Source organism: Macaca nemestrina, chromosome 11, assembly GCF_043159975.1.
Source record: "Macaca nemestrina isolate mMacNem1 chromosome 11, mMacNem.hap1, whole genome shotgun sequence".
NCBI classification, from domain to species: domain Eukaryota; kingdom Metazoa; phylum Chordata; class Mammalia; order Primates; family Cercopithecidae; genus Macaca; species Macaca nemestrina.
Genome location: NC_092135.1, coordinates 100,336,263 through 100,359,581, shown reverse-complemented (window position 1 = coordinate 100,359,581; position 23,319 = coordinate 100,336,263). Strand labels below are relative to the sequence as shown.

At 44.0% G+C, this 23,319-nt stretch overlaps 1 long non-coding RNA gene across 1 annotated transcript; it reads right to left on the bottom strand.

The window, feature by feature from the left end:
* Positions 1-399: 399 nt before the first annotated feature.
* Positions 400-23,319, bottom strand: LOC139357192 (uncharacterized). The gene is made up of 4 exons (XR_011609984.1): positions 22,937-23,319; positions 21,003-21,107; positions 2,469-2,523; positions 400-1,262 (listed from the first exon to the last, which is right to left on the bottom strand). It is a non-coding gene; the product is annotated as an uncharacterized lncRNA (long non-coding RNA).

Below are 23,319 nucleotides of genomic sequence, written 5' to 3'. Positions count from 1 at the left end.
CTACAAAAAATGAAAAAATTAGCCGGCCATGGTGTATACCTGTGGTCCCAGCTACTCAGGAGGCTAAGGTGGGAGGATCACTTGAGCCCAGCAGGTCGAGGCTGCAGTGAGCCATGATCATGCTACTGTACTCCAGCCTAGGCAACAGAGCAAGACCCTGTCTCAAAAATAAAAAATAAAAAAATTAAGAATAGCCATGTCCTAAGGAAATACTCAGAAAGGCAGACAAAAATGTCTATCACAGCATTGTTTATATATAGTACTAAAAAACTGGAATTAATTTAAATATCTAACAATAAAATAACAGCTGGGTAAACCATGAAATATAAATAGCATGAAATACTATAGAGCTATTAAAATGGTATTTATAGAAAATAATATCATGGGGACATGCCCATGATATAGTATTAAATTGGAAAACCAGAATGTTAAATGTAAGTAATACATTATCCCAGCTGTATGTATGTTCAATTCTCTATAAACATATACTTAGAAAATTCTGGAAAAATGTAAATCAGGCAGGAGAATCGCTTGAACCCAGGAGGTGGAGGTTGCAGTGAGCCAAGATCGCGCCACTGCACTCCAGCCTGGGAAACAAGAGCGAAATTCTGTCTCAAAAAAAAAATTGTTTTTACATTAAAAAAATATATATATATGTCATGATTCCTACTGCTCATAGCCAGAATGTAGAAGCTGGAGATTTTTCCATTTAAACATAGATCCTAATATGATCAGAGAATATGATTTTTCCTTTATGACTCCCCAAAAGGTCTGAATCACACTTTGTAACTTACATAGAAGTACTATGACTTAATAAAAGTTGTTAATCAGCAAGCATGCATTTATTGAATCCCTTCTGGGTATATAACTTTGTACAAATGCTATATCAATACTAATATTTTTTTTTTCTTTTTTTTTTTTTTGAGACGCAGTCTTGCTGTCATCCAGGCTGGAGTGCAGTGGCACAATCTCACCTCACTGCAACCTCCGCCTCTCAGGTCCAAGCAATTCTTCTGCCTCAGCCTCCTGAGTAGCTGGGACTACAGGCACGTGCCACCACATCTGGCCTTTTTTTTTTTTTTTTTTTTAGTACAGACGTGGTTTCACCATATTGGCCAGGGTGGTCTTGAACTCCTGACCACCCTGATCAGCCCACCTCGGCCTCCCAAAGTGGTAGGATCACAGACGTGAGTCACCGCTCTTGGCCCAATATTAATCTCTAAAAGCTCTGTATTACAGTATGATGAGCATAGCATAGTCATCTAAAGAGAAGTGATAAAATCATAAAGCATTTTTCTGTCATTATTTCATGTACAATTATTTAATGTGTGAAAATCTTATTTCCACAGAAAGATTTATAATATCAGAGATTGATGACTAAATCATATACTGCTAAATACCCAGAAAATGTTCACAGCCACTGAAGTGAAAAGCCAGCCAGGGCCAGGTGCGGTGGCTCACGCCTACAATCCCAGCACTTTGGGAGGCCGAGGTGGGTGGATCACAAGGTCAGGAGTTCAAGACCAGCCTGGCCAAGATGGTGAAACGCCATGTCTACTAAAAACTAAAAAAATTAGCCGAGTGTGGTGGCAGCCGCCTGTAATCCCAGCTACTTGGGAGGCTGAGGCAGGAGAATTGCTTGAACCCAGGTGGCAGAGGTTGCAGTGAGCCAAGATCATACCACTGCACTCCAGCCTGGGTGACAGAGACTCTGTCTCAAAAAAAAAAAAAAAAAAAAAGCCAGCCAATTGAAGACACAAAACAAGGCAAATATTTGATCCTGTGTAGGCTTATATTTCTATCTTCAGGATTAGAAAAAATCATAATGAATGTGAATAATACCATGTACTGCACATTATACAAACCTTTAATACCTTTTCAATACTTTTGCCAGTTCTTAAGCATGTCTACATTTGTCTTACTTAGCAGGTAAGGCTGTTGCATAAGCATATGAAATACACTGAAGTCAGTAAACAAGACCTTTTTGGCTGGGCGCAGTGGCTCACACCTGTAATCCCAGCACTTTGGGAGGCTGAGGCGGGCAGATCACCTGAGGTGGGGAGTTTGAGACCAGCCTGACCAACGTGGAGAAACCCCCGTCTCTACTAAAAATACAAAATTAGCCAGGCGTGGTGGCGTATACCTGTAATTCCAGCTATTCAGGAGGCTGAGGCCAGAGAATCACTTGAACCCAGGAAGTATAAGTTTCGGTGAGCCAAGATCAGGCCATTGCACTTCAGCCTGGGCAACCAGATCTAAAATCCATCTCAAAAAAAAAAAAAAAAAAAAAAAAAGGAAACAAGACCTTCTTATGGCCTTGCTTTCTAGTTTTTCTGGCTTTCAGTAATATTTATCTGGCCCTTCATAGTGACCTCCAAATATCTGCACTGGGCTATCTGCTTGCAAAAATTACACAAATAATTTCAAGAGCAGGATCTGTGTAATAATGAAGCTACTGTAATACTCACTCTCACAGCCTTCACCCCGTGTAAGATAAGTACATATTCATCCTTTTGGAGGCCCCTGAAACACAGAAACACCCATGTCAAAACTTACTTTCTTCTTTCTTAATCTAGAATTTCCCTAGTTAAAACCGATTAGATATTTGGAGCTGAAATGTGATGGTTTTATTTTCCAAATACAAAACTAATCATGATTTAAAATTTGAACCTCTTCCACTTGAATGTATTCCTTTTCCCTTAAAATAAAAGCTGATTTTAAAACCCATGTTGCAGTAGGAAATCAAATCATACAACAAATTTAGGATAAAACTTTTGTCTAGGTTTGGTCTCAACCTTTTTCAAAAAAGCAAGATAACCTTCCACACCTTTTTATAGAGAAAAATACAAGTTTTAACTATAAAAATAATGATTAGGCTGGGAATGATGTTCACGCCTCTAATCCCAGCACTTTGGGAGGCCAGGCAGGTAGATCTCTTGAGCCTAGGAGTTCCAGACCAGCCTAGGTAACACGGCAAAACCCGTCTCTACAAAAAAAAAAAAAAAAAAGTCAGCAGGGTGTGGTGGCATGTGCCTATAGTCCTAGCTACTTGGGAGGCTGAGGTGGGAGGATTGCTTGAGTCTTGGAGGCAGAGGTTGTAGTGAGCCCAGATCGCACCACTGCATTCCTGCCTGGGCAATGGAGTGAAACCCTGTCTCAAATAATAATAATAATGATTAAAAAGAGGGCTAATCATTAGCCTCCTTTTAGGCATTTTAGGACATGTCTCTATTTAATCCAGCATGAGACTTACTGTATATCTGGCATTTTTGGCATTCTTTTCCTTCAGAACTATGATTACGTTTTACTTACTGACTCATCCTCCTAGGGGGATTTTTTCCCATTATATAGTTATCAATCTAACCAGTTTTTTCAGTGTATATCTGTCAGAGACATTGGAACCAGAGCAACTCCATCCTAAATAGGGGCTGGGTGGCCAGGTGCAGTGGCTCACACCTGTAATCCCAGCACTTTGGGAGGCCAAGGCAGGCGGATCACGAGGTCAGGAGATCGAGACCAGCCTGACCAACATGGTGAAACCCTGTCTCTACTAAAAATACAAAAATTAGCCAGGTGTGGTGGCCTGTGCCTGTAATCCCAGCTACTCAGGAGGCTGAGGCAGGAGAATCACTAGAACCCGAGAGGCGGAGGTTGCAGTGAGCCAAGATCGCCCCACTGCATGCCAGCCTGGGCGACAGTGCAAAACTCCCTCTGGGGGAAAAAAAAAAAGCGGCCGGGGAAGCTGGGTAAAATGACGATGAGACCTGCTGGGCTGCATTCCCAGACGGTTAAGGCATTCTAAGTCACAGGATGAGATGAGATAGAAGGTTAGCACAAGATACAGGTCATAAAGACCTTGCTGATAAAACAGATTGCAGTAAAGAAGCCAGCTAAAACCCAACAAAACCAAAGTGGTGACAAGAGTGACCTCTGGTCGTCCTCACTGCTATATTCCCACCAGGGCCAGGACAGTTTACAACTGCCACTGTAATGTCAGGAAGTTACCCTATATGGTCTAAAAAGGGGAGACATGAATAATCTACCCCTTGTTTAGCATATAATCAAGAAATAGGGCCATTGAGGTAGCTCATGCCTGGAATTCCAGCACTTTGGGAGGTCAGGGTAGGTGGATCACCTGAGGTGAACAGTTCGAGACCAGCCTGGCCAACATGGTGAAACCCCATCTCTACGGAAAATACAAAAATTAGCCGGGTGTGGTTGCGGGTGCCTGTAATCTCAGCTACTCAGGAGGTTGAAGGAGGAGAATCGCTTGGACCAGGGAGGCGGAGGTTGCAATGAGCCGAGATCATGCCACTGCACTGTAGCCTGGGCAACAGAGCGAGACTCCATCTCAAAAAAAATCTATAAAAGGCCGGTCGTGGTGATTCATGCCTGTAATCCTAGCACTTTGGGAGGCCGAGGCAGGTGGATCACGAGGTCAGGAGATCAAGACCATCCTGGCTAAGACGGTGAAACCCCGTCGCTACTAAAAATACAAAGAATTAGACAGGTGTGGTGGTGGGCGCCTATAGTCCCAGCTACTCGGGAGGCTGAGGCAGGAGAATGGTGTGAACCCAGGAGGCGGAGCTTGCAGTGAGCAGAGATCGCGCCACTGCACTCCAGCCTGGGTGACAGAGCGAGACTCCGTCTCAAAAAAAAAAAAAAAAAATCTATAAAAATGGACAACCAGCAACCTTTGGGGCTGCTCTGTCTATGGAGTAGCCATTCTTTTATTCCTCTACGTTCTTAATAAACTTGCTTTCACTTTACGGATTCGCCCTGAATTCTTTCTTGCCGGAGATCCAAGAACCCTCTCTGGGGGTCTGGATCGGAACCCCTTTCCTATAACATTTCTGCTACCATCCAGAAACAGACTCCACACATTTACCCTTCATAAAGTGCAGAATAAAAAATGGAACTATCAGAACTGTGAGGGTTTTTTTCTCCTTTCAAATATTACAGAATAATCTTTCCATATGCCAAAAATAAATGTCTTTAAGAAAATGCACCTAACACAAACTATTACGAGAATGGTTTCACAGCTAAGGATTACTCATATGCATTCTGTTTGCCAAATCTTTATGTAGAACATCTGTAAGACATCTTATTTTTTGTCAGGGAGAAGGGAATTTTTTTCTACGTCTTAAAAGTTTCGAGTCCGCTGAAATAAACTGACAATAGATTAATAGGAGAAAAGGCAAACAGATTTATTAACATGCAAATGTGCACAGCAGCCATACAAAATATGAAACTCAAAGAAGGGCCAGATGGCTGAAGATTTATAAGGGAGAGGGAGAAGGGAGACGGGAAAAATGTAGGCAATTTTGAGAGGCAGTAAATGATTTTCGAGAGAGCTGACTGGACCCAAAGAATAGGCAATCATTTGTAAATGATTCTATTTGAAAAGTGAATGGGACCTGAAGAACACACAATGGCTTGTGACAAAGCCTGTCTAGATGAGGTGACTTTCCTCAGTCTTTCTGCTCTATGAGTTTCATCCTCTCTGTTTTGAAATTTCAGTGATCAAAGGCAACTATATTCCTTCTGGAGGAGCTTCAGATAAGGGAGCTTCAGAACAGGAGACATAAAGTTCTTGGTTCTGAGGCTGCTTCTAAGGCCTTTTAATTTCCTTTAGTTCAAAATGCTCAGCATGCCAAAGCACCATACTTTGGGGTATTGTTTTCTGAGCCCCAACATTTGCCATTATCTTGTCTTCTTGCATCCTCCTGTAAGGATTTTTTTTTTTTTTTCCTAACCATCAACTTTGGTCACAGAAAAATGAGGACGTAGAGGAAAATCTGGTGGGGTGATTAAGCTAAGTAACAATTTTCTTTTCTTTTTTTTTTTTTGAGACTGAGTCTCACTCTGTCGCCCAGGCTGGATGGAGTGCAGTGGTGTGATCTCACCTCATTGCCAGCTCTGCCTCCTGGGTTCATGCCATTCTCCTGCCTCAGCCTCCCGAGTAGCTGGACTACAGGTGCCCACCACGCCCAGCTAATTTTTTTGTATTTTTAGTAGAGACGGGGTTTCACCATCTTAACCAGGATGGTCTCGATCTCCTAACCTCCTGATTTGCCCGCCTTGGCCTCCCGAAGTGCTGGGATTACAGGCATGAGCCACCACACCCAGTCGGGCTAAGTAACAATTTTCTAGTTAAGGGGTTAAAGAACAGCATCATGCTTCCAGTTGTCAATTACCTTGCCTATCTCAGTATAACTAAGGACAATCCTACAGAAAGCAGCCCAATTCCTTAGCTTTATGAACAAAGGTCTTCACACTTTTTCCAACCTTATCCCCCCCTTTTACCTCTTATAGTCTAGACACACTGAACCTCTTAGAGTTCTCAGAATGTATCAGGCTCTTTCCCAAAGTTTATCTTCTTTCTAATTAAAGAAAAAAAGAGAGTGATTCTATCATTTCCTACTGACTATTCCCTCCGCCTTCAGCGCCTTTCCCTGCCCCTTCTCCAGGCTAAAGCCAGCATCAATTGTCATCTCCCAACTGGAGAACGTTAACCATTCTCCAATTCCCCAGTCACCATTACTTGCCTTGTCCTCTATGTTCCCAAAGAGATTTGTTCACACTCTGGAGTAGTATAACATTCCTCTCCTATGGTTTTGGTTTGGGGAGGAAAAGAATTATGGGTGACTTTAAATATTATTTTCTTCTTTATTCTTTTTTATATGTTTTAATGTCCTAGAATTTATTTTTAGAAACAGGGTCTCACCTGGCCAGGCACGGTGGCTCACACCTGTAATCCCAGTACTTTGGGAGGCCAAGGCCGGCAGATCACCTGAGGTCAGGAGTTCGAAACCAGCCTGGCCAACATGGTGAAACCCCGTCTCTACTTAAAATGTAAAAAGAATTAGCTGGGCCTGGTGGTATGCACCTGTAATCCCAGCTACTCGGGAGGCTGAAGCAGGAGAATCGCTTGAACCCGGGAGGTGGAAGTTGCAGTGAGCCAAGATCATGCCATTGCACTCCAGCCTGGGGGACAAGAGCGAGACTTCGTCTCCAAAAAAAAAAAAAAAAAAAGAAGAAGAAGAAGAAGAAAAAAGAAAAAGAAATAGGGTCTCACTTTGTCATCCAGGCTGGAGTACAGTGGCATGATCACGGGAACTTGAACTCCTGCACTCAAGAGATCTTTCCGCCTTGGCCTCCTACAGTGTTTTGTTTTGCTTTGTTTTCTGAGACAGAGTCTTGCTCTCCCGCCCAGGCTGGAGTGCAGGGGTGCGATCTCGGCTCACTGCAACCTCCACCTCCCAGGTTCAAGCAATTCTCCTGCCTCCGCCTCCCATGTAGCTGGGATTACATGTGCCTGACACTGTGCCCGGCTAATTTTTGCATTTTTAGTAGAGACAGGGTTTCTCTATCTCGGCCAGACCGGTGTCAAACTCCTGACCTCATGATCCACCCACTTGGGCCTCCCAAAGTGCTGGGATTACAGGTGTGAGTCACCGAGCCGGCCTGCTTTTCTTTTTAGACAGAGTTTCTCTCTTGTTGCCCAGGCTGGAGTGTAATGGCACGATCTTGGCTCACTGCAATCTCCGCCTCCCGAGTTTGAGTGATTCTCCTGCCTCAGCCTTCTGAGTAGCTGGGATTACAGGCGCCCGCCACCATGTCCGGCTAATTTATTTTTAGTAGAGACGGGGTTTTGCCCTGTTGGTCAGGCTGGTCTTGAACTCCTGACCTCAGGTGATCACCCACCTCAATCTCCCAAAGTGCTGGGATTACAGGCGTGAGCCACTGCACCTGGCCTCAGAACAAAAATTATACTCAAGGTAAGGAAAAAAAAAAAATTGTGTAAACTCTCTGTTCATTATAAAAATACAAATTACTTCACAGATGACACTTTATTATCAGCACTAAATCTTAATATTTATTGAAGCCTCCAGGATATGTTAATATTCTATTTAGCACTCTGGTTTATCATAGATTAGGTTTGCAATGACTTTTTTCAAAAAATCATATTGTATCATTCTAGTAAGCTTCCTTGGGCCCTTGGTGGAATAGAGAGGGTTTAAATAAGCCATTCCAGGAACCAGAATTTTGATTGTCCCTAGTAGATTCCACAAGATTAACATATTTAGCTGGAATGGGAATGCTTCCTTAGAGCAAGACTTTATGAAGACAGCAAAAATGACTAACCAAGTGTCTAAAATCTGCAGTATAAAAGAGCTCTGGGTTGGGCATGGTGGCTCACGCCTGTAATCCTAGCACTTTGGGAGGCCGAGGCGGGTGGATCACCTGAGGTTAGGAGTTTGAGACCAGCCTGGCCCACATGGTGAAACCCCATGTTTACTAAAATTACAAAAATTAGCCGGGCGTGGTGACAGGCTCCTGTAATCCCAGATACTCGGGAGGCTGAGGCAGGAGAATCACTTGAACCCAGGAGGCAGAGGTTGCAGTGAGCCAAGATCATGCCATAGCACTCCGGCCTGGGCTACAGAGCAAGACTGTCTCAAAAAAAAAAAAAAGAAAAAAGGCCAGGCGCAGTGGCTCACGCCTGTAATCCCAGCACTTTGAGAGGCTAAGGCAGGCAGATCATGAGATCTGGAGATCGAGACCATCCTGGCTAACATACAGAAACCCTGTCTCTACTAAAAATACAAAAAATTAGCCGGGCGTGGTGGCAGGCGCCAGTAGTCCCAGCTACATGGGAGGCTGAAGCAGGAGAATGGCATGAACCCGGGAGGCAGAGCTTGCAGTGAGCTGAGATCGGGCCACTGCACTCTAGCCTGGGTGACAGAGCGAGACTTCATCTCAAAGGAAAAAAAAAAAAAGCTCTCATTTGCAGTCCACACAAACATGTCTATATGCAACATAAACAATATGCAGAAGGTTATGATATTTTGATATTTATTTTCATTTTTCTCTTCATTACAAAACAGTGAGCTGGATGTGGTGGTGCATGCCTGTAAGTTCCAGCTACCCAGGAGGCTGAGGCAGGAGGATGGCTTGAGCACAGGAGTTCTGGGCTATAGTGTGTGCTGTGCTGATCAGGTGTCAGCATAAGTTCTACATCAATATAGTGACCACCTAGGAGTGGGGACCACCAGGTTACCTAAGGAGGGGTGAACTGGCCCAGGTCAGAAATGGAGCAGGTCAAAAACTCCCTGCTAGGCCGGGTGTGGTGGCTCACGCCTGTAATCCCAGCACTTTGGGAGGCCAAAGTGGGCAGATCATGAGATCAAGAGATCGAGACCATCCTGGCCAACATGGTGAAACCCTGTCTCTACTAAAAATTTATAAATTAGCTGGGCGTGGTGGCAGGTGCCTTAAATCCCAGTTACTGGGGAGGCTGAGACAGGAGAATCACTTGAACCAGGAGGCGGAGGTTGCAGTGAGCCAAGATCACGCCACTGCACTCCAGCCTGGGTGACAGAGCAAGACTCTGTCTCAAAAAAAACAAAAAACAAAAAACAACCCTGCTGATCAGTAGTGGTATTGTGTCTGTGAATAGCCACTGCACTCCAGCCTGGGCAACATAGTGAGACCCTGTCTCTAAAAATAAAAAAGAAAAAGAAAAAGGAAAAAGAAAAAGAACTGTGAAAGCCCTTAGCCATACATGCCTAAGTTGTGTTTTCTATTTTAATTTCTCTTCTTGTATAGACCAGTGATTATTTTCTTTCATGTGTCCTGTTCTCTTGCACCATGCAGGTCTGGCTAGGATGCAAGGTGACTTCTGAGGTCAGTTCCTTTATTACTATTTGCAAAAACAGTGATACTTTATCAACCTGTAATTTCCAAATGATTACTTCAAATAAAGATTTTATGAACTGCATTGCTGAAGAGGCTTGGGCAGTGCTCTACAAAAGTTCCCAGTTTTACTTAGTACTGGGAAATTGCCTTCGTTCTGTTTGTTCTGTTCTGCAAGCTCTGCTCTAAGGCCAGCACCTCTTACTCAGCTGTCTTCATGTTTGATGTGATCAGTGTTTTCTGTACTGTGGTGACTGGTGAGAGATTAAATTTGTATACTTTGACTTTTTCCACCTTGCACAAAAACTCCATTGTATTATATCTGTAATGTTAGTTAAAACCTTCTTGTTCGTATCCCCACAGGGGTTTTGCTGTTAAGCCATTTTAATCTACTGTGAGGCCTGCAACAGTATTTACAGCATTGTGTTGCAAAACATCTCCTTAGGAAGAGAGATGGTGAATTCCTTAAGGTCTCCAACTGTCGCCCAAATATTTAGTCTAAGTTGGACATATATTAGGTCCTCAATAAATGCAGTGCTTATTTGAATAAACAATGATCTAATATAAAACATACTTTCTAAGGAGCAGAGAAGCATCAGGAGAAATTATCAAATGAGTTGAATATATTAATAGAATTTTCTGAACTAAAAGTGAAAATCCAAGTTAAAAATGGACAAATGGGGCCAGGCACAGTGACTCATCCTTGTAATCCCAGCACTTTGGGAAGCTGAGGTGGGAGGATCGCTTCAGCCCAGGAGTTCCAGGCTGCAGTGAGCTATGATCACACCACTGTACTCCAACCTGGGCAACAAGGTAAGACCTGGTTTCTAAAAAATAAAGATAAAATGGACAAAATATCTGAATAGACATTTCTCTAAAGAAGGATATACAAATGGCCAATAAACACATTAAAAAAAGATGCTTAACATCTTTAGCCATTAGGAAAATCAAGACTATAATGAGATACCACTTTACACTCATTAAGAAGGCTAAACTAAGGCTGGGCGTGGTTGCTCACGCCTGTAATCCCAGGACTTTGGGAGGCCAAGGCAGCAGGATCACCTGGGGTCTGGAGTTTGAGACCAACCTGACCAACATGTTGAAACCTCGTCTCTACTAAAAAATACAAAATTAGCCATTGAGATTTTAGAACTTGGACTGGCTTCCTTGCTTCTCAACTTGCAGGCGGCCTATCATAGGACTTCACCTTGTGATCGTTGTGAGTCAACGCTCCCTAATAAACTCCCCTTCATATATACATCTGTCCTATTAGTTCTGTCCCTCTAGAGAACCCTAATACAACCTCATCTTTAAAACAATTTTCTTGACCAGGCGCAGTGGCTCATGCCCATAATCCCAGCACTTTGGGAGGCTGAGGCAGGCGGATCACCTGAGGTTGGGAGTTCAAGACCAGCCTGACCAACATGGAGAAACCCTGTCTCTACTAAAAATACAAAATTAGCCAGGCATGGTGGCACATGCCTGTATGCTACTCGGGAGGCTGAGGCAGGAGAATCGCTTGAAACCGCGTGGTGGAGAATGCAGTGAGCCGAGACCGCGCCACTGCACTCCAGCCTGGGCAAAATTCCATCTGAAAAAACAAAACAAAACCAAAAAAAAACCTTTCAGGGGTGCATTAGGCAAGAGACAGAGAGCTATGATAAGAGGAGATTTTCCTATGATAATAGTGTACCTGCACTCTTGCTGAGACAAAATCCATTTGGTAATGGGCTTGTTTTAATTTTTCTCAAGAACTGCCAGCCAGTAATGCTATTTCACTCAATCCTATGCAACAGTTACAGCAATCAAGATGACGAAACGGATAACCAATGGTAAAGAAACCATTAGAGTGCCAAAGCTGGTCTCTATATCACAAAGGATTTCAATGCTAGGGCTAGAGAAAGAAAAATTAATGAGGCTGGGCTAGAAAACAAATGACAAGACAGCAGTGAGTAAAGTGTTACTAGGATATACTTAGAAATCTGTTGATGTCTGCAACCATATATTTTTTTAATGTCCTTACAAGAATGAATTTATTTTTAATTAAAAAATTTTTTTTGGAGACAGGGTCTTGCAACTAAGTTGCTCAGGCTGACCTCAAACTCCTGGGCTCCTAAGGGAGCCTCCTGCCTCAGCCTTCGCAGTAGCTGGGACTACAAGTGCCTGCCTATCCTGGCTGCAAGCATATTTGCAAATAACATCACAGCAGGAATAGGAAGGTGCTTGCCTTTCAGAAGTTTCAGAGGATGGATTTTTACAACTTATTTTAACAATTAGTAAAAAGGCATTTATTTAACTTTCACGGATTACAAATCACTGTCACATCTTTCTACACTGGAGCCTCCTGAGAGGGGGCTAAAGCAGGTATTAGTTGTCTCATCATCACTATCATAAAAAATGACGTTTATTGAATTCTTTTTTCTTTTTTTTTTTTTTTTTTGTAGAGATGGGGTCTTGATACATTGCTCTTGCCCTGGCTGGTCTTGAACTCCTGGGTTCAAGAGATACTCCTGCGCTGGCCTCCTAAAGTGCTGAGATTACAGGCGTGAGTCGTTGTGCCCAGCCTGAATTCTTATATCCCAGGCAAAAAAGAATGTTTCGACCCTACCATGTTAATCCAATGAATGTTTTGACTGTCAGAGGAAAAACTCAAATTTCACAGAAATAACAGCTATAAAAGAAGGTTCACAATAGCAGTAGTTAAAATGGACAGAGTTTGATGAGGATAAAAACCTAATGTCTAAAATAGCCCAGCATAAAGGTGCATGCCTATAGTCCCTGCTACTTTTGGAGGCTGAAGCAGGAGGCTCCCTTGAGGCCAGGGGTTCGAGGCTGTCCTGCACTATGATGGTGCCTGTGACACCCATCTCTAAATTACAAAAAAAAGACCTAATGACTGAAATGAATCTTATCTTTAAATACACATGGAAAAAATTTATCCTGAGCATAATTTTGGTAAAATAAAAACGAGAACAGAGACTGGGCGCGGTGGCTCTCGCCTGTAGTCCCAGCACTTTGGGAGGCAAGGAAGGTGTATCATGAGGTCAGGAGTTTGAGACCAGCCTGGCCAACATGGTGAAACCCCATCTCTACTAAAAATACAAAAATTAGCTGGGCATGGTGCATGCCTGTAGTCCCAACTACTCAGGAGGCTGAGGTGGGAGAAATGCTCGAACCTGGGAGGCGGAGGTTGGAGTGAGCTGAGGTCAGGCCACTGCACTCCAGCCTGGGCAACAGAGTGAAACTCTGTCTCAAAAAAAAAAAAAAAAAAAAAAAAGGAAGAAAAAAAATGAGAATAGAAAAAAAATTGGAAATAGTTTCACTGTACTGCAGAGAAATTTGATCAAGAATTAAACTGGTTATAACAATAGTTTACATGGGTATATTCATACATACAGGGTTCAAAATGGCAGGTCAAAATCACATATGTGATTCAAGTTCAGAGTGCAAAAAATGAGGTGAAAATAGCAAGATCAAAATGGCTTGATGTTTAGAATCCTGCCTAACTTCTTACCTCCTATGTAATGTTAAATAAGTCTCACTATTGGGCTCTCTCTTTATCTGTAAAATGAGAAATATAATGGCTGAAACTACCTCACCATGTTGCGGATTGAATGAGATAATATATATAAAGTGGTTAGCATAGTGTGTGGCACCAGTGAAAGACATTTAAACCCTGTCTGTTCCAAAAATGTATCATACTCTTATAGTGTGCCAGGACAGGATCTTTAAAAATAGGTCTCCTAGTCACTAAACCACATTACTTATCTGTAAGTACATTTCTTATAATTAAAGAAATATTCAGAGCAAATCTCAGGTGAAGCTACTGCAGAGCTACTCTGATTATTTCTTTATTTTGTAATATATTTTAATTTAGAAAACATTGTCCTGGCGGGGCATGGTGGCTCATGCCTGTAATCCCAACACTTTGGGAGGCCAGGGCAGGAGAATCATTTGAACTCAAGAGCTCCAGACCTTTGTGGGCAACATGGTGAAACCCCATCTCTACAGGAAAATACAAAAATGAGCCAGGTGTGGCAGCCTGTGCCTATAGTCCCAGCTATTCAGGAGGCTGAGGCAGGAGGATGACTTGAGCGTGGGCAGTCGAGGCTGCAGTGAGTCCTGTTCATGCTGCTGTGCTCCAGCTTGGGTGAGAGAGCAAGACCCTGTCTCAAAAAAATGGGAAAAAAAAAAAAGAAAGAAAGAAAAAAGGAAAGAAAATGTTGTCCCAATCAACTATTTGGGTATAGAGTAAATTAAAAATGCTAAAGACTGCTTAGAAAGTCCAAAAAATAAAAATACTATCCTTGTGCGTGTGGTTTGTTTTGTTTTTTTTTTTTTGAGACGGAGTCTTGCTCTGTCCCCCAGGGTGGAGTGCAGTGGCGCAATCTCGGCTCACTGCAACCTCTGCCACCTGGGTTCATGCCGTTCTCCTGCCTCAGCCTCCCAAGTAGCTGGGACTATAGGCGCTCGCCACTACGCCCGGTTTTTTGTATTCTTTAGTAGAGACGGGGTTTTACCGTGTTAGCCAGGATGGTCTTGATCTCCTGACCTCGTAATCCGCCTGCCTCGACCTCCTAAAGTGCTGGGATTATTTTAAAAATATTTGACATGTAGGCCGGGCACAGTGGCTCACGCCTGTAATCCCAGCACTTTGGGAGGCCGAGACGGGCGGTTCACGAGGTCAGGAAATCGAGACCATCCTGGCTAATACGGTGAAGCCCCGTCTCTACTAAAAATACAAAAAAATTAGCCAGGCGCAGCGGCCGGTGCCTGCAGTCCCAGCTACTCAGGAGGCTGAGGCAGGAGAATGGCGTGAAACCGGGAGGCGGAGCTTGCAGTGAGCCGAGATCGCGCCACCACACTCCAGCCTGGGCGACTGAGCAAGACTCTGTCTCAAAAAAAAAAAAAAAAAAAATTTGACATGTGGCTGGGCACAGAGGCTCACACCTGTAATTCCATCACTGTGGGAGGCCAAGGTGGGTGGATCACCTCAAGTCAGGCGTCTGAGACCAACCTGGCCAACGTGGTGAAATCCCTCCTCTACTAAAAATACAAAAATTAGCAGGGCATGGTGGCACACCCCAGTTACTCTGGAGGAGGCTGCAGTGAGCCAAGATCATGCCATTGCACTCCAGCCTGGGCGACAGAGCAAGACTCCGTGTCACAAAAAAAAAAAAAAAAAAAAAAAAAATGACAGGTAAATAGCTATTTTTGTTTGGTTTATTGACCCAACGTTGCTTTATTACTTCTCAAAGAAAAAAAAGCGGCCAATGAAGCAATAACAGTCTTAGTTTCAAAAATAATAGAGTACAGAATACCAGGAAACCATTTAGCCTGTCGGTTCTCTCACGTGAAAATAGGTATGATAAAATACACACACTTCACAGAGTTATTATGAGGACTAATTATTGCCCTTAAACTCTTTGAAATTCCCATGTGAAAGACATTTAACCTTATCTTTTCTAGGAGCAGATAGGTAAGGCATATATATATATGGGAAGACAACATTCATCCAAAAGTTAAAATAGGCTCTTGCTTGTGTAACTTGAATTTCTACTTGGCAAGAATGTAATTTAGCAGAGGGAATGCTATTATATAATTTTTTAAATACATGTTTCAAAAGCATATAATATTCATTAATCTTTTTCATGATTTCATCCTCACATAGTATCTATATAGCAACAATAGTTACACAAAGTGCTCAATTCAGTATTCACACATATATAGCATATCAAATACTTTTGTATGGTCATGCTATTATTATTATTATTATTTTTTTTTTTGAGACGGAGTTTCACTCTTGTTGCCCAGGCTGGAGTGCAATGGTGCGATCTTGGCTTACCGCAACCTCTGCCTCCCAGGTTCAAGCAATTCTGTCTCAGCCCTACGCCTGGCTAATTTTGTGTGCGTGTGTGTTTTTTAGTAGAGATGGGATTTCTCCATGTTGGTCAGGCTGGTCTCGAACTCCCGACCTCAGGTTACCGCCCGCCTCGGCCTCGCAAAGTGCTGGGATTACAGGTGTAAGCCACCGTCCCTGGCCCATGCTATTATTTTTAAAACCTTTCTTGTTTTTTAGTATAACCAAAAACTATGTAATTGTTGTTGTTTTTTTTTGTTTTTTTTTTTTTTGAGACAGAGTCTCGCTCTGTAGCCCAGGCTGGAGTGCAGTGGCCGGATCTCAGCTCACTGCAAGCTCCGCCTCCCGGGTTCACACCATTTTTGTTTTTAGATAGAGTCTCGCTTTGTTGCCCAGACTGTAGTGCAGTAGCTCGATCTTGGCTCACTGCAACCTCTGCCTCCCAGGTTCAAGTGATTCTCGTGCCTCAGCCTCTCCAGTAGGTGGGACTACAGGACATGCCACTACACCCGGCTAATTTTTATTTTATTTATTTATTTATTTGAGACGGAGTCTTGCTGTGTCGCCCAGGCTGGAGGGCAGTCTCGTGATCTTCGCTCACTGCAAGCTCCGCCTCCTGGGTTCACGCCATTCTCCTGCCTCAGCCTCCCCAGCAGCTGGGACTACAGGCGCCCGCCACCATGCCTGGCTAATTCTTTGTATTTTTAGTAGAGACAGGGTTTCACCATGTTAGCCAGGATGGTCTCGATCTCCTGACCTCGTGATCCACCCGCCTTGGCCTCCCAAAGTGCTGGGATTACAGGTGTGAGCCACCACGCCCAGCCTAATTTTTACATTTTTAGTAGAGAAGGGGTTTCACCATGTTGGCCAGGTGGGTCTCGAACTCCTGACCTCAAGTGATCCACCCACTTCAGCCTCCCAAAGCGCAGCAATTACAGGGGTGAGCCACTGTGCCCAGTCATGCTGTTCTGATAGTGAGTTATTACAAGATCTGATGGCTGAAAAGTGGCTGTTTCTCCTGCCAGCTTGTGAAGAAGGTGTCTTGCTTCCCCTTATGCCATGATTGTTTCCTGAGGCCTCCCCAGGCAGGCAGAACTGTGAGTCAATTAAACCTCTCTTGTTTATAAATTACCTAGTCTCAGATAGTATATTTATAACAGTGTGAAAACGGACTAATACAAGTATATAAGAAAGTGAAACCCCCCATAATCCCATACCACAGAAACATGATTGCTAATAGTTTGGTATCTATTCTTCCAATATTTTCCCTTTCACTAATGTGTATATAAGCAATAAATGTTATATAACCTATATATAATAAAACTAATGTATAAATATACATACGTATATGCTATCCCAAAAGTGTGTACTGATTTATACAATTACATATATTTATTTGTTTAAATAATTATTACATATAGATATGTGGTTCTATAATGCACACTATTCTGGAGGGCCGAGAGTGAGGCAACAGGAGAGAGACTAGGATGTACTATTTAAGGAGGCACTCACTCACAGGGACTGACTCTGCACTTGTACCACCCTGATTGTGAGTGTCACCTTAAGCACTGTACCGTAGGCCAAGGCCTTGCCACACCTTAGTCCCAGTCCTGCCAGCAACTGGCTTTTTATTTTTCCCACTCAAATCTTGAAAATCTTTCCATGTAGATCTATCTCTTCAGTGGCATTATAATCTTCCACTTTATGACTAGATCATAACTTACTGATCCAATCATTTTTGAAGGACATTTATTTCCAGTTTTCTGATGAACATCCTTGTGTATATATCTGTGCTTTTACTAGAATTTTGGTATGCCAAATTTCTTTCTTTTTTTTTTTTTTAGACAGAGTCTCGCTATGTCACCAGGCTGCAGTGCAGTGACCTGATCTCAGCTCACTGCAACCTCCACCTCCCGGTTCAAGTGATTCTCCTGCCTCATCCTCCCGAGTAGCTGGGACTACAGGCACGCACCACCATGCCCAGCTAATTTTTGTATTTTTAGTAGAGACGGGGTTTCACCATGTTGGTCAGGATGGTCTTGATCTCTTGACCACATGATCCACCTGCCTCGGCCTCCCAAAGTGTTGGGATTGCAGGTGTGAGCCACTGCGCCCAGCCCATACTTTCTTTTTATAACAGAAGTCACTTTGTCCTTAAAAATATTTCTACTAATTTACATTACCATCAAAAGTGTCTTTTTCTTAACTCTCTGACCAATACTGAGTATTATAAAATGTTTAAAGCTTCGGCAGTTAGTAGGTAAAAATAATTGTTTATTTTGGTTTTATTTTATTTTTATTTATTTATTTTTGAGACAGTGTCTCGCTCTGTCGCCCAGGCTGGAATGCACTGGTGCAATCTCAGCTCACTGCAGCCTCCACCTCCTGGGTTCAGGCAATTCTCCTGCCTCAGTCTCCCGAGTAACTGGGATTATAGGCATGCACCGCCACACCTGGCAAATTTTTGTATTTTTTGTAGAGACGAAGTTTCACCATGTTGGCCAGGCCGGTCTCGAACTCCTGACCTCAGGTGATCCACCCACCTCAGCCTCCAAACGTGCCGGGATTACAGGTGTGAGCCACTGAACCTGGCCTGTTTTGGTTTTAATTTGCATTTTTAAAGTGATATAGGGGCGTTTCTCTCTCTTAAACATTTGTAGGAGCCAGGCATGGTGGTGAGCCTGCAGTCTAGAGGATCCCTTGAGACCAGGAGTGAGAGGCTGTGTTTTTATGGAGTCCAACATATCAGTCTTTTATGGCTTCTCGGTTATGTGTTCGGAGAGCCCTTCTTCATTCAAAACAATTGTTATGACAGCTTTATTGAGATATAATTCATATTTCATAAGATTCGCCTTTTTGAAGTACACATTTCAGTGGTTTTTATATAATCTGCAATTCAACTTTCACCACTACTTAATTTTAGAACACTTCATTACTGCAAAAAGGAACCCCTTACCCATTAGCAATCACTCCCCAGTGCCCCCTCCCTCTAGCCCCTGATAATCATCAACCTACTTCTGTCTCTATGGATTTGCCTACCCTGGACATTTTATATAGATAGAATTACACAATATATGGCTGCTTGTGATTGGCTTCTCTCACTTCGCATGTTTCAAGGTTCATCCATGTTGTGGCATGTATCTATACTTAATTCTCTTTTCTTTTCTTTTTTTTTTTTTTTTTTGAGACTGAGTCTCACTCTGTGAGTCTCACTCCAAGCTGGAGTGCAGTGGCACAATCTCGGTTCACTGCAACCTCCACCTCCCGGGTTCAAGTGATTCTCCTGCCTCAGCCTCCCACGTATCTGGGATTACAGTCGCCTGCCACCACGCCCAGCTAATTTTTGTATTTTTAGTAGAGACGAGGTTTCACTATGTTGGCCAGGCTGGTCTTGAACTCCTGACCTTGTGATCCACCCACCTCGGCCTCCCAAAGTGCTGGGATTACAGGCATGAGCCACCGTGCCCAGCCACTTAGTTCTTTTTTATGATTGAATAATATTGTTTATCCACCTGTTCATTGATGGACAATTTTTTTTTCCAGCTTTTTAGCTATTACAAATACTGTTGCTATAAACATTTGTATATTAGTTTTTATTTGAACACCTGTTTTTAGTTCTTTAGGGCGTATACCTAGAAGCAGTATTGTTGGCTCATTTGGTAATTCTGTTTGACATTTTAAGGAACTTCCTGTTTTCCGAAGGAGCCGTACCATTTTACAATTTCACCAGCAATATATAACAGTTCCAATTTCTCCACATCCTTCTCAATACTTCTTATTGTCTATCACTTTTATTTTAGCCACCCTAGTGGGTATGAATGGGGATCTCACTGTGGCTTTGATTTACATGTCCCTAATGGTTAATGATGTTAAGGATCATTTCATGTGCTTATTGGCCATTTGTGTATCTTCTTTGGAGAAATGTTATTTCTTTATTGGTTGCGCGTGGTGGCTCACACCTGTAATCCCAGCACTTTGGGAGGCCAAGGCAGGCAGATAACTTGAGGTCAGGTGTTCAAGACCAGCCTGGCCAACATGGGGAAACCTCATCTCTACTAAAATGCAAAAATTAACCGGGCGTGGTGGTGCATGCCTGTAGTCCCAGCTACTTGGGAGGCTGAGGCAGGAGAATCACTTGAACCCCAGAGGTAGAGGTTGCAGCAGTGAGCCAAGATCGTGCCACTTCACTCCAGCCTGGGTGACACAGCGAGACTTCATTTCAAACAAACAAACATATAACTTAACACTGTTGTCATTAAATAATTAACTGTGATTAGATTATAATGAACATAACAGGCACTCAAATACTTGTTTAATAAAAAAAGAATGAATTGAAGGAAAATAAAGCAGAGAGACTTTTTTTGGCAGCTGCTTACCAAAAAAACCAAAGTGAGAACCAATAAAGGTCTGAGCTAAGGCTGAAAGGATGGATTCTCAGATATTTGGGGAGTAGAATCTACTCCTCTTGCATTATTAAAACTTTTAGGTCAACTTTGTCCAATTCACAATGCCCTCAAGACCAAAGCAGCTCCCTCATTCACAGTGATAAATTTTTATGTTCCAGGTATTGTTCTAAGTACTTTGCATGTATAACTCATTTAATACTCACAGCAACTTTTCAATCCATGCTGTTGGCCAGAACTAAATCACATGGGGTTTCTATGGCCAAAGAAGGGGAGAGTAGATATTTGGACTACCAGACTCAACTACAGGCTAGCAGCCTTGTGTTTCCTGTGTGTCTTAGTCTTTGCTCTTACTTTGGAAATTAAGCTCGGCCGGGTGCGGTGGCTCAAGCCTGTAATCCCAGCACTTTGGGAGGCCGAGACGGGCGGATCACGAGGTCAGGAGATCGAGACCATCCTGGCTGACACGGTGAAACCCCGTCTCTACTAAAAAATACAAAAAACTAGCCGGGCAAGGTGGCGGGCACCTGTAGTCCCAGCTACTTGGGAGGCTGAGGCAGGAGAATGGTGTAAACCCAGGAGGCGGAGCTCACAGTGAGCTGAGATCCGGCCACTGCACTCCAGCCTGGGCGACAGAGCGAGACTCCGTCTCAAAAAAAAAAAAAAAAAAAAGAAATTAAGCTCAAAGTTAGCTGGAAAGCAATTTCAGGGAAAAAGGGCCAAACGTATTGTATAGGCAGCTGACTAAACATCAGGTAAAGTCAATGAGCCTGGTGTGTGTGTATAAGCAAGCATGTGATGAGGAGAGTAATATATACTTGGTTTTCTAGTTACCATTGTTGCTCAACAAACTATCCCAAATCTTTGTGTCTTAAAATAATAATCCATGTATTTTGCTCACAAATCTGTAATTGGAGGAGGGCTCAGTAGGGATGGCTTATCTATGCTCTAGGATATCTAGAGACTCAACTAGGAAGACTTCAGGGCTGAGGGTGACTTGGCAGCTGGGACTGGAATTGTCTGAAGGCTTGTTTACTCACATGTGTGATGGTCGATGCTGCCCCTCAGACTGGACCTTAGTTTGTGCTGTCATGTGGCTTTTCCGTGGAGTTGCTTGGATTTCCTCTCATCATAATGGCTAAGTTCTGAAAGTGAGCATGCCGAGAGGCCAAGTTGGAAGCTGCATGACATTTTCATAATCTAGCCTTGCAACACATGTAGAGTCATGATGCAGTCACAAAGACCCTCCAAGTTCAAGGAAAGGAGACAAAGACCACCACTCAATGAGCAGTTTCAAAAAACTGGGGAATATGTTTTAAAATCACCAAAACTTAGTGTATGCATATACACAGCAGCCTCAAAGCCCTTTTTTGGCCCTCTATTAATGGTTCAGTACAGAAAAATGGTCTCCAGAGTGTGGTAGCCACTATGAAGTCTGGATTCTTAGGTGTCCTAGCCAGACTAGCTGTACCAGCATGGCATTGAACTTTCCCAACTAACTGTAAAAGTTGCTTCAACTGAGCCTTCACAAAAACTCAGTTGCGGTAACACAGATAAATGATTAAGTATATGGGCCCTAAAGTTAGATCACCTGAAATAAAGTCTCAGTTCTGTCATTTTCTAGTTTTGTGACCTTGAAAAAGTCAGTTAGCCTGTTTTTAAGTTTTGGGTTTTTGTTTTTGTTGTTTTGGAGACACGTTCTTGCCCTGTTGTCTCAGCTGGAGTGCAGTGGCATGATCATCACTCACTGCCGTCTCAACCTCCCAGACTCAAGCATCCCAAGTAGCTGGGACTCCAGGTGTTTGACACCATGTCTGGCTAATTTTTAATTTTTTTTTTTTTTTTTTTGGTAGAAAGAACGTCTTACTACATTGCCTAGGCCAGTCTCAAACTCTTGGGCTCAAGCGGTCCTCCCATCTCAGCCTCTGAACCACCATGCCCTGCTGCTTTAAGTTCTTTATATGAAAAGTAGAGAGAATGGAGGCCGGGCGCGGTGGTTCATGCCTGTAATCCCAGCACTTTGGGAGGTCAAGGCGGGCGAATCACGAGGTCAGGAAATCGAGACCATCCTGGCTAAGGGTGAAACCCCGTCTCTACTAAACATACAAAAAAATTAGCCGGGTGTGGTGGCAGGCGCCTGTAGTCCCAGCTACTCGGGAGGCTGAGGCAGGAGAATGGCATCAACCCGGGAGGCAGAGCTTGCAGTGAGCCTAGATCGCGCCACTGCGCTCCAGCCTGGGCGACAGAACAAGATGCCATCTCAAACAAAAAAAAAAAAAAGAAAAAAAGAAAAAAGTAAAGATAATGGGTCGGGCGCAGTGGCTCATGCTTGTAATCTCAGCTCTTTGGGAGGCTGAGGTGGGCGGATCACAAGGTCAGGAGTTTTGAGACCAGCCTGACCAACATGGTGAAATCCCATCTCTACTAAAAATACAAAATTGGCCAGGCGTGGTGGCAGGCACCTGTAATCCCAGCTACTTAGGAGGCTGAGGCAGAGAATCACTTGAACCCTGGAAGCGGAGGTTGCAGTGAGCTGAGATCACGCCATTGTGAGAGGTGACAGCATGCTGGCAGCCCTCGCTCGCTCTGGGCGCCTCCTCAACCCCGTCGCCCACTCTGGCCGCGCTTGAGGAGCCCTTCAGCCTGCCGCTGCACTGTGGGAGCCTCTCTCCGGGCTGGCCGAGGCTGAAGCCAGCTCCCTCTGCTTGCGGTGAGGTGTGGAGGGAGAGGTGCAGGCGGAAACCGAGGCTGCGCAAGGCGCGGGCGGGCCAGCGTGAGTTCCGGGTGGGCGCGGGCTGGCGGGCCCGCACTCAGAGCAGCCGGGGGACGCTGCGCTGCGGGCCCCAGTCAGTAAGGGGCTTAGCACCAGGGCCAGCAGCTGCGGAGGGTGCGCCGCGTCCCACAGGAGTGCCGGCCCTCCCGCGCAGCCTGCCGCTGCCCGAGGGCCCCCCCAGCCCCGCGCCGCCACCCCTACCTGTGGGTTCCCGCGAGGCCTGACCCTCCTCCAAGGGCGCCGGCCGCAGCTCCCTGGTGCCCGCTCCCATCCACCGCTCAAGGACTGAGAAGTGCAGGCCCACAGGTGGCGGGCAGCTCCATCTGCGGCCCTGCGTGGGAGCCACTAGGTGAAGCAAGCTGCGCTCCTTAGTGGGGACTTGGAGAACCTTTATGTCTAGCTAAGGGATTGTGAATACACCAATCAACACTCTGTGTCTAGCTCAAGGCTTGTAAACACACCAATCAGCACCCTGTGTCTAGTTCAAGGTTCGTAAATACACCTCTCAGTACTCTGTATCTAGCTAATCTAGCCGGGACTTGGAGAACTTTTCTGTCTAGCACTCTGTGTCTAGCTAAAGATTG